Source organism: Strigops habroptila, chromosome 5 (genome assembly GCF_004027225.2).
Source record: "Strigops habroptila isolate Jane chromosome 5, bStrHab1.2.pri, whole genome shotgun sequence".
NCBI lineage: Eukaryota > Metazoa > Chordata > Aves > Psittaciformes > Psittacidae > Strigops > Strigops habroptila.
In genome coordinates this window covers 6,992,270-7,004,515 of record NC_044281.2, presented here as the reverse complement: position 1 = coordinate 7,004,515, position 12,246 = coordinate 6,992,270, and the positions used below count along the sequence as shown (strand labels likewise).

The 12,246-nt window shown below is 38.5% G+C and overlaps 1 long non-coding RNA gene across 1 annotated transcript; it reads left to right on the top strand.

Moving 5' to 3' along the window:
* The first annotated feature begins 1,288 nt into the window (after positions 1 to 1,288).
* Positions 1,289 to 10,648, top strand: LOC115608431. Its single transcript, XR_003991541.1, has 4 exons — positions 1,289 to 1,562; positions 2,841 to 2,959; positions 7,867 to 7,939; positions 10,353 to 10,648. It is a non-coding gene; the product is annotated as an uncharacterized LOC115608431 (long non-coding RNA).
* Positions 10,649 to 12,246: the final 1,598 nt, after the last annotated feature.

Here is a 12,246-nt window from a genome sequence, read left to right as displayed (position 1 = left end):
ACCAGAAATAGTAGTTCCTGTATAATTGACTTTAAAAATGAAAAATTAAACCAGTGTTTTTGAGTTCTTCAAGTCTTTGGTTGCATTCCATGAAGTTTGAGCTAGTTTTTAGATCAGAAATGCTTCACCCAGGTCTAGTTATCAAGGAGAAAAAAGGCATCGTTACCTTTGGGTATACTGTACCTTTGGTAGAGGATACTTGATTGCCTCCATCTCAGTAATGACTCTATCCACACTGTAAAGGACAATATGTGACTGGTTAAGACAAATAGGCTCTCCTGAAGATGGCAGTAAACACCGTTCCTGTAAGTGGAAGAAAAGCTCTGAGCTAGTGCACGATGATATAAAGGTTACTTTATATTATACTTTATTCTGACAGTATAACCACTCCAGAAACAGAAGAATGAAACCTGAACTTGCAGATACATACAAGGCCACACTTGAAACACTTCTTGAAATGCTCTGTGAATCTTTCTCTGCCACTATCTACATATAGTGGCACGTATGACACAATCTCTAACTACATATAGTGGCTCTAGGTGTTCTATGTTTATCTTAAGTCCCAGTTAAGTAGCTACAAGAGAAGGAAAACTGAGGAATTGTAATAACAACAAAATGTCCACATCTGGGACAACCTTAGCATGAGAGCACTCCGTTTCTTAGGTGTGACCCATTTTTAGAATAGTATCAATTGATTTGTAATGCTCAACCCCCACCTGCCTCTGCCGCCGGGACCCGCTCCCTTACCGGAATGTTGTTTCCGGGCACTGCGCATGCGCGGGGCGCCGGAGGGACCAAAACCGCCAAGTTTGCGGAGAGCCCGGTCTGCAGTACCGAATTCTGACCACAGGATGGCAGCAGAGAGAGGAGCCCTGCGTAACACTGCGCCCCTCCAGCTGCAGTACCGAATTCTGGCCACAGGATGGTGGCAGCGAGAGACGCCCAGCGCAACACCGCGACCCTCTAGCTGCAGTACGCAATTCTGGCCACAGGATGGCAGCACACACTGACTTATTCTGTACCTGAGAGGCAGCGGCACCAGCCCGCAGGCACCGCGCGATCGCGTTGCCGCTGCCGGCCAACAGCAGCATGGAGTATAGGAGCGCCAAGCACGAGCTGCAGTACTCAGCTTTGGCCACAGGATGGCAGCAACGAGCAGCGCACACAGCCACACTGCGCCTCCCCAGCTGCAGTACCAAATTCTGGCCACACGATGGCAGAAGTGCTGAAAAATATTCTACATAAACTCTTTTCTTCAAACGCATTTTTAAACGTGTGAATCAAAAGTAGAAATCCAAGACACAGAGAAGACAGCTCCCTCGGTATCTCTGTCTCAGTGTTACAGTACGTGTACGAGTACATTCCCGGAATCTCTCATGGAACTACGATTAAAAGGCATTGCTCCCCAAAACAAGAAAAAAAAGCCGGAGAAACAATTCATCCATCCATCTTACAGACCCTAATGGATTTAAAAAAAAAACTTAAGCTTCTACCAGAATATAAGAAACTTCTTTAACTTTTAAAATTTATGAATACCGGTATCTTGATCACTTCTGAAAGAGGTTTGTAATTATGCATTACAGACTTAGCAAGCCAATTATTTTTTAGAAAGTATGTCTGTGAAATCTTTTGGACTTGATTTTGTTTGAAGTTTTCTACTAGAAAATATTTTTTTAAAAACATTTTATAGGGCATGAAAAATGCTGGCAGGAATAAGGATGGCATAAGAACTTTACAAAGTTATAGTGGAATAATCTTGAGTATAGAGAGAGCTTGAATGTGGGGAGGAGAGAATAGGTTTTTAAAAATTGAGGGGTTTTGGTATCCACAAATTTGTGTTCGTGCTGCTTACTTTGCATAATATGATTTGTGCTTCCCTCCAATAATTCTATGTTTTCACTGTGTTTCATAAAAAGATGTATTTGTATAAAATGGCATTTTGTGTGCTCTCGACACACTGCTTTAGCATATATCTACAAGGACTTGCAATTACATAGACTGTGTCTTCTTGGAAACAAGAACTAAAGAGATCTGTACCGGGTTTAATGAGCCCATTTCTACAAGTGCTCACAAGCAGATTTCTACACAGGGGCAGGATGAGCATATTGGATATTTCTTAACACTTTTTCAGACTCCAGCTAATTCTTGGAGCAGGGACGTTATGAATTTCTGTGTATTTAGTAATCTTGAAAAGATTCCTCTTATATAAACTTGTTCAGGCTGCCTTTAGGCTCACATGAAAAAATATGTATAGATGCTAAAATGCGAGAATATTCTCTGTGACTGCTTGAGAAATCTCATGCTCTTTTAACGAAATTTAGTTCTTCAAGCCTCAGGAGGTCTGGTCCCACTGAAAAATCAGTAAAACTATGTCTTTACAGCTATGTCCATCAATTAGATTCACAGGTCATCTAAGGATACGTAGATTCATACGGTCATCTAAGAATACAAGTTTGTGCCAATCTCTTAGTCACAGATGTTCCGGCTGTGAAAATATGTGGTACTATTTCGTCTACTCTTTTTTTTCCTAAAGATCACAGGGGGAAAATATTGTCCATACCCAGAGTAGTCCTGGCACTGTAACCATTATTTTGAAAGTACCTTTCACTCTTTCTCTTCACTCTGAGATAACGGCAATAGGTCTTTTTAGCTCTCAGAGATTCATTTCAAACTCCCACAGTTCACAAAAAATGAATTTCTGTTGGAAACGGAGTATCAGGATGAAGCCAGTTATTTTGACAGGGCTTTTACTTTCTCTCTCATACAAAGCGACTGATTCAGTTTCTATTAGATACGCATCAGCTATAGGGATGTTTTTATGACTGGTATTTTTCCTTCAGAGCTTTCAGCCACTAAAGATTATTCCCAGGTCTGCTGTTTTGAAAAGCGGAGAAGACAAGAGGGGAAGAAGGAGTAAGAAGAGGCTGTCTTACCCCTAAGCTTAAAGTGCATTTCAGAGGTAGGATGCCAGATAATTGCTACAATTTGTGATGCATTATATTTTAATTTCAGCATATTATTACTTCTTACAGCCTTTTCTATTTCTCTTTTTCTAAACTCTATGATCATAAGCAAACGAAATTGCAACAAATTGCTTTTTAACTAATTATAACAAATCCAATAATATTAATACCTTATTTCTCAATGAATCAGTAGTTTCTTCTCACTGGGAAAAATTGAGGTAAATTTTCAAGGTCAAGTGTGTGATTTCAAAGCATATATAGAATTACAGCTACAGCTAGTGATGTGAAAGAAATTGTGCTTGATGATTTTAGAGTGCTTTCCATACTGCTTCATATCGAACTTGTATTAACAGTAACAGTACTTTAAATTGATCCTTGGCATACTATCTTTAACTATAGACTCAAACCCGAGATGATTAGAGCAAAAATATGAAATGAAGCTTTTACTGCTTACACGTCCATTGAATTTAGTCAAGCTACCTAAGTGTAGAATTTGATCTTAAACATTATGAATGGGGGCATGTCTTCCTCATGATATTATCGTGTCTTTTCTTGATGTTGCTGTCAGTAAGAGCAGCAGGTAACAACATTTACATTGCATTTGGAAGAACAGGCTTTAAATAATGACTTTCCCATTGCTATGAACCAACATGTCATTGGGCAATCCACCTGGGAATTTGGCCTATATAGCTGGGTATTTGAAAACCCACAGTACGCACAGCATGCAGCCTGACTTTGGAGTCTTTTGCTCTTTTATTTAAGAGACCCTGCATGTCTATGAGAGTGGCACTGTAATTTGCTGGGGACTTGGGTGCTCTCCAGCTACCTCTGTGATCTTCCAAGGCAACTAGTGTAGGCCAAACCCACTATTTTATGTTAAAAAAAGTGGAATGAATCTAATCTTTCAGGCCTTGTACTTCATTAAGCAAATGGGAAAAAGAAACTTTTTGGAACAAGGTCTGTTTCCCACTCTTTGAGTACACTTGTGAGGCCCATTCATATACTTCTCAGAAATTTTGAAGGTAATTTCCAGTGATAAGCAAAAATTATTTCCGTAAGCATTAAGTAAAAACTGAGTATCCATGTACCGGTATTTAAGTTCATACCATCTTCATTACTCTTTAAAAATCAAGCTGCATCTCCACAAAAACCTTGCATTCAATTTTTTTCTTTTTTCTGAAGATGTTTTAAAAGTGTTATTCATGATAACTAAAATATTAACAATCTCCTTTTATCCTCTTTGTTGAAATATTTATAGCTACTCTTACTCTTAGCGAATTGCAATGCAAATTTAGTTATATTTGTGCTACCACAGCAACAATATTTATTAATATAGTAAGTCGAAACCTAAGTATTTCATTGTAATGTAATCAGCATCTTTACTGTGATGCACTTAGTATCCTATTTTATTAATTCTTAAAGTGTAAATATGAGGCTTCCTTAAGAGACAGTGCAGATTAGTTAAAGAGAGAAACAAACTTATAGTACCACTGTCGTTCTGCCTCTGTTTAAGAAGAAAGCTGAAGCAATTTAACAATTGTAATTCCTTTTTCTTCATAGCCTTGGACTTTGTGGTTTTGTGTGTATAATTACATCTGTAGATTGTAGAGTATTTGACAGCAAAATAATTGTGATGGTTAATAACACTAATTCTGAATTGGATCCAAGAAATATCTAAAGAAGCCAGCTTCATGCAAGGCATTGCTGTCTCAGACCTTGGTTCTGTCAGAAACCAGCAACTGTGGGTAACTGGCCACAGTGAATGTGTAAAAATCTAGAGTCTAAGTATTCAAAAGACTGACTTGGTTCTTCAGGTTCTGGATTTGCTTATGTTATGTAGAAGCATTAGCTTTTTGTTCGTTCCTCTCACTAAGCACCCCTGAATTGGTCCAAACTTTGACCTGAATATATCTGCCACTCCACATGGGAAAAGTGCTTACACAGAACCAGTTAGGCTAGCTGCCTGGCAGCTGTCTTTTCTTTACACAACTCCTACTTTGCTGTTTGAGTGGAGATCATAGGGGATAAAGCCCAATGGGAGAGCAGTAGCAGAAAGATTCTATGGGGAGTTGTGGAGCAGTGAAATGGAAGAAAGCAGAGTGTAGGAAAGGGAAATAAGGAGGAAATTTGAATATGCAATAAAAGCATTCTGTTATGAAATTAAGTCAGCATGTTAGAAGACCTGTCAGTTTGGAGCAGGGAGGGGGCCGCGAGAAAAGTTGGGAAGTGAGTGGCAAGGGTGAGTCTGTCTCGTTGCTTTGCTGATGCTAGAGTATGCTGAACTCACGTAATGAACTTACGCTCAGAAAGTGAATAGGTGTATGGATGCATTGTGTGCAGAAATGGCTTAATTAATTCACCGCGTTTATTACCTACAAATTATTACCCTCTTCATGACTATAGCTTTGCACGTATATAGTATTGCTTGCATATTTCCAGCTTTCTTCAGATGCACAGTTGGATAGTATGCCATTTTGACAAAGCAGTTACAGACATGCCTAGCTAATCACAGGAGTTATCCACAATAACATTAATGCACTGTCTTAGGAAAGTAAAGTTAGAGAGGTAATTATGTGTTTCTCAAACTAAGTCCTACTTTTACATAGTGTTACCTAGTATAAGACAAAGTTTCTAATTCATATTGTATGCTGTAACTTCATTCATTAGGCCATAATGTGCTGAAAGAATCGCACCAGCTACCATCACTGTGAATCGTGTCAGCTAACAACTACCATTACGGTCGCAGGTTGCATATTTTTCATGCCAATAGTAAATGATTTCTATCTCTGTTTGTTTTAAATGAAGACACATCCCTACTGTATGACTATTTACAGATACAAAATTACTTTTAATTTCTATTTATTAAAATGGCAGTTAATGAATGGTTTACCTAAAGAAATCAGAGATAAATTTAAATTTGAAAGCTTTACTCTAATGCTAATTTACCATTTACTGCATGTGAACAAATAATGATTTCACATCTTATGAAAGCATTATGAGAAAAGACTGATGGATTCAAAGAAAAGGAAAAAAATATCTTCTTTCACTATAAAGAGGCGTCAGTATTTTTTTCTTGAGCTGTTATAACTTCTGTTAGATCCAAGGGTTCATTTCCTGGGCTTTGGTACCTGCAGATCTTTCCATTTTCTGATTGTTGCTATCAGAAAATTCTACCAGTCATTTTTAATTTCTGTTATGTATCAGTTAACTGAAAACTGCTACGTAACAGAATTTATAATGGCTGAGAGTTATTTGCGTAGGTATCAGTAGAAATGTTCATTTCCGCTGCACTGTTGCTGAAGGTCACAAAACTTGTAGTAAGCAATGTCAGAGGCATTAGTGATCCCTTGATAGAGCTGGTTGACAGTAGTCAGTTGGCTTAAAAGTCATACTTGACACGCTAATGGACTTAATTATGCAATCTTCAGTCTTTAAAAAAAAATAATTTTTTTCCAAACTGGCAGAGACCAAGTTCTACCATACACATGTAGCTGCAGATTTTGTACTTGAAAGATGTGTTAATTTTATTGTCAGAGAAGACGTCTCACCAATTAATGTTTGTCCCAAAGTAAGGAAGGTTTCAAAATTCAGAATTGAAATATACATTATTCTTATTACTGAAAAATCATCAGCCACTTCTTTTTCTGATACTACCTTTTTCAGAGAAAAGAGGACTCCTCTAAGCCTAACATGAAAAAGTCAAGAGCAACATTTTCTTCACATATACCCAAATAGTCGCCTTTAAGAGAAAGATCCACCTTAGCGGATACTTGATAATTAGCTCACCTTCACTCTTCTGAAATGATAGCAGAAATTGAATAGTATATATTTTAACTAATATGTAAATTAATTTTTAAAAGTTTCTCATTATATTTTATAATCAACTAAACCACAGTTGTAGGCCCTGTAAGGTAAAATGTTAGGAACAGATAGCCATCTTTTTGCCTCAAAAGAAAAATGGAATCTTGCTCACCTGCCATCTGCCTGATAATGATTAGCAGCCACAGGATCATTTGTCTTAGTATACTCGAGGAGAAGTGCGGCTTACACAACTTTGAGGAATCTGATGATCTTAGTTCACAAGGTAAATTAGATGTCAAATATTAGAAAGGTAATAGGTGAAATCAAAGTCTTCATTTCTTCTGCTAATTTTGATTATTTGCTGAGTTCTTAACTGGAAAATTTTTTTTCCGGTACAAATCTCGTGAGGTTTAACAAGGCCAAAGGCCTTCTTGTAGGTCAGGGCAATCTCAAGCACACCTACAGTACGGGTGGAGAATGAATGGAAAGCAGCCATGAGGAAAAGGATTTGGGATTGAAAAAGGAAAATGAACTAGCTATGGTATAAAAATATACCATTTAGTAGGTCCTAGGCTTAAGGAAAAAAATTGAGTTGCAAATATTGTCCAAATATTAACTAAGTTGCTATATGTAGGATTCTGTGTGCTAAACCTTATTGTTTAGAATGCTTAAGCAAGCATAAAGATATCAGTATCTTGAGCTAAGTAAGAAGAAAAGAGGCAAAAACCAGCCTTGCTTTTTGGCAATAAAAAAAAGAAACTGCGCAGCTGTCAGCTGCTGTGATGAATCTCATCTGATGATGAGATTACAGGAATGAAGAATTAGAGTCCATCAGAGACAACCTGAAGAGCAACATGGAGCATGCACAAACCTGAATTAGCTTATTAATGAAAGACTCGCATGTGTGGAAGCGATTCTCCCATTTGTATCTAAATGAGTCTAAGAATTAACGATTATCATTTCATGCTATATATGTAACCCTAAAATAAAGAACTGGTACACACATAAAGTGGAGCGATCCCTCCTGTGTTCGTCGCTGTAATAAAGAATACCTGATTAATAATATTAAAATCGGTATTATTGAATTAATTCTTTATTTCAGATTGGTGACCTAGATGGTACCCCGTGAGTTCATCTGGATCATCACAGGAACAGACAAGGACCGTCTACTAAAGGTATTATTTTGAAATTTGGTTAGATAATCAGTTTGTGATAAAGTTTTCCATAAGACACGGTAAGAGATATTAACCACGCAGGACGGTGTATAGCAGGCAGCTAGCCCCTGAGAGTATATTTGAAAACTTTGCAATTCTGTCCCTATACTTCATGTTTGGAGTGTTTGCAAGATACTGAGAATCTGAAACTTCTTGAGCAGTGTAATGTACAATTTCTGTGAGAGTGAGAAATGGTGACGGAACTAGGCACGTAGGGAGTTCGGGGTCTTGATCCATGGTTCTGTTCTCTCGTGAGGGAAACAGCAGGAGAAGAACCAAGAGAAAACCATGTGTCAAAAGTTTGTGATTAAATGGTTAATTATTGTTGTAATTGTTACAGGAATTGCAATTCTTTGTGGAATTCATATTTATATTAGGAGAGAATTTCCTTGTTTATTATGATTGTTTATGTGTAAAAGGTTATTCAAGTTGCGATAGGGACGAAATATTGTGAGTTACAATTGTCCTCTTTGTGGATATAGTGGAAACTGCAATCGGTGAATAATTCTTAGGTGTTACCAGATTACTGTTTTGAAATACGATTTGAGGACCTCGAAGCAGTTTGCCCTAAAGGTATTTTCTGGAGGACAGATGATAAGACAGAAAGAGCTGGTGAAGTAGTAAGAAAGAGTTGTTTGTGGCTGTTTAAGGGAATTGTTAAATCAGTAAGATTGGAAGTGGCCAAAATAAGGAAATAAAAAAACCCCTCTAGGTTGTGTTTTGTCACATTGGCAAAAGATTGCGAGAGTTCCTGGAGGAAAAGGAAATAACATCAATTAAATATTTCCACCAATGTTAGCCATTATATTTTAGAAGATTCAGAAAAGTGGCCAGAAAATTGGATTCTTATCATAATACACTATTAAAACTAATGTTATTCTTGAAGCCAGAAGGCAAATGGTCTATGCTGATATTTTCTTTCTCTCATCTTTACGATGTTCTTTATTCTCCGCAACTATCCAGAATGGCAAAAGAGTTGCGGGTTGAATCTGGTTCCCTCTGGTGCACTAGCGTTAGCCTTGAAGAAAGATCATAAGAAAAGCCAAGAAAGATAAAGTGATGCTGTCCAGGGTGTAGTACAGGACAGAGGTGTATTCGGAACCCTCCTGAAGAAAGGATGGATTCATTTTAGAACAGTAGCTGAAGAAGCTACAGAGGGGAGAAGGCAGCTGAAGGAGAAGATTAAGAAGGCCCTCAGAAGGTGCAAGAGGGCCTCATCACTAATGCATTCCCTTCTCCTTAGTAGCCGTACCTGAGGAGGACTTAGAGCTAGATCTGCTCCCCCTTCGCCGAAATGGAAGAGTTGCAAGCACCCCTAAGGGAAGCCGCGGGGCCGGCAGGCCCTGTTAGACTAAAAGTTAACTTCTCTATGGGAGATTTAGAAAGTTGGAAAGAAACAGCAAGAAAGTATAGGGATGGTCCGGCAGGGATAACTAAGCAATTGGAAATACTTGAAAATTAGATCCTGATTGAGAAGATTTGGATTTAATGCTAAACGAGCTAACGTATATGGAAAGGAGTCAGTTTTAAAAAACAGCCTGAACCCATATGCAGGCTTTGATTACTGCCCAAGGATTACAAGGGGAGGCTGATGACTCTCTCCCCATGACCAAACCCAGCTAGGACTATAACAATCCTGACCAGCATCAAAACCTTAAAAGATATCAAGAGTGGATCAAATTTGGATTGGAGAATGCTATTCCCAAATATGTTAATTGGGAAGCTCTATATACTGCAAAACAAAACCTCAGTGAATCCTTCACTGAATTTCTTGACAGGTTACGAGAGGCAATGAAAAAGTACACCACGCTGAACCCCTCAGGGGATCAAGGAAAGCAACAGCTAATTTCCCTGGCTTTGGTACAGGCATCAGACCATATTATTAGAAGAAAATTATAAAAACAACTGAAAGCAGAAGATCAAATACTTAAAAAAATTGGTGGAGGGATCATGGAGAGTACAGAGAAACAGAGAAAGTGTGGACAAAAGAAAGTTGGGAAGGACAATGCCCCCGAAGGGGGCAGCATTGTCAAAATCTAATACAAGAAATGGGTTTGGAAATAGAGGAAGAGAAGGTAATTTTAGAGGAAGAGGAAGAGGAGGACTACAGGGATCCTGTAGAGAAAGTCTAAAAGAAACCAGTATGCATACTGTCGACAGTGTGGACACTGGAAGTAAAAATGTCCCCCGTTGGTAACAGGAAAATGTTCCCAGCTGGTAACGTCTACCGCAGACGATAGCTGAGCTCGAATCATGTGGACCTGGGGAATCTACCCTAGCAGATCCACTGGTGGTATCGAAGTTAGGGAAACAGAATAGGGAAGTAGACTTCTTAGTAGACACTGGTACTAACGATTCTATTTTAAACCAACAGCTGATGCCCCTGGATGAAGACTTTCGTCCCAGTAGAAGGTGCAACTTTTTGAGGTCCTCAAGTTACCAACTGGGCAAAACAGTAGGGATCCACAGATTTTTGTATATGTCAAACTCCCCAAAGTCGTTATTGGGTAGAGACCTATTAGAACAACCAGACACCAAAACATTATTTGACGAAGGGGAAAAAAGAATTAAAAGTCAAAGAGGATCAATTAACTGAACTGTTAAGCCTGGCCTTAATCCAAGAAAGAAGGGAAGCAAAAGTGCCCCAAGAAATTTTAGACCAGTATATCCCAGAGGCTGGGCAGCCAGGACGCCAGAGAAGGTGAAAAATGCAGCCCCTGTAAGTATTAACTTCAAACCAGAACCTAAACCAAGTCAAGTAAAACAATACTCTCTGAAACTAGGAGACAGGAAAGAAATAAAAGAAATTATGGACAATTTTATGAAATTTGGTTTATTAGTAGAAAGTGAATAAGAATATAACACTCCCATTTTACCGGTAAAGAAAGTGGACGGGAAAAGCTACCCATTGGTGCAGGATTTGAGAACCATTAACAAACTAACCGGATAGAAACACCCAGTGGTAATTAACACATAAACCTTGCTCTCAAATTTGAGAGATAATATTTACGCTTCTGTATTTGAAAGATGCCTTTTTCTGTTTAAGATTGGTAAAAGTCAAAAATATTTTGGTTTTAGTGGGAAAATACCAAATTAGGCTGAAAAGCCCAATACACTTGGACAGTGTTATAACAGCGGTTTAAGAATAGCCCGACAATATTTGGCACCCAATTACCAAGGGAGCTGGAAGGAACTCTCCTCTAGTATGTGGACGACTTTTTGATAGCAACGGAAACTCAAGTGGAATGTCTAAAATGCGCTATAAATTTGCTTAATTTCTTTGGACTAGGTGGCTATAAGGCGTCCCAAAAGAAAGCTCAATTAATAAAGAAAGAGGTCACTTATTTGGGACTCAAAATATCAGGAGCTGTGCATGAGCTAGGCACCAAGCGAAAAGACGCTATTTGCCTGACAGCATTGCCAAAGACTCTGAAGGAATTAAAAACTTTCCTCAGCATGACAGGACGGTGCAGATTGTGGATTTATTATTACGGACTTTAAATAAAACCCTTATATGAATTGCTGAAAAACAGCAACCAAGATTTCAACTGGACTGGAGACCCTAGAAGAGCTTTTAATAACCTAAAGAACGAAATGATGAAGGCACCATCCCTAACTCTTCCAGAGGTGACCAAACACTTCTGGTTCTTTTCACATGCGAAGCAGGGCATTGCCCTTGGTGTGTTACCTCACCATCTGCGCCCATATAAAAGAGGCCCAGCCTACTTCTCAAAGCAACTGCATGAAGAAAGTAAAGGATGACCCGTCAGCTTGCGAGCAGTTGCAGCTCTCGTACTTAAGATATAAGAAGCTCTTAAATTTCCGATTGGCCAGAAAATTACCGTTCTAGTCTCCCATATTATATCTGCAGTATTTGAACACAAAAGAGGTCATTATTTCCCTCCCTCTTTTTTAAAATATCAAGCAATCCTAGTAGAACAGGATGACGTAAAAATAACTACTAAGGATTGCTTAGTGCCTACTGGAGACTAATGAAGAGAACTGACAACCTCCTAGCCGATAGGCCAACAAATTTTCATAGCTTTGCCCACAGGTTTTTTCCCTGGTTAGGAGTCAGTGAAATAGAAAAAGCCCTAGTGAATAGGTTGTCTAACATAGAAAAAAGTTACACACATTGATGCTCTTTTAGCTCAACAACCAGAAATCGGAAGTTTGTCAAAGAGAGATGTTTATTCAAAACCGAATGGTTCTGGATATGTTAGTCACTCGACAAGGGAGAATTTGTACAGTAAGTAATTGTAGCTCTT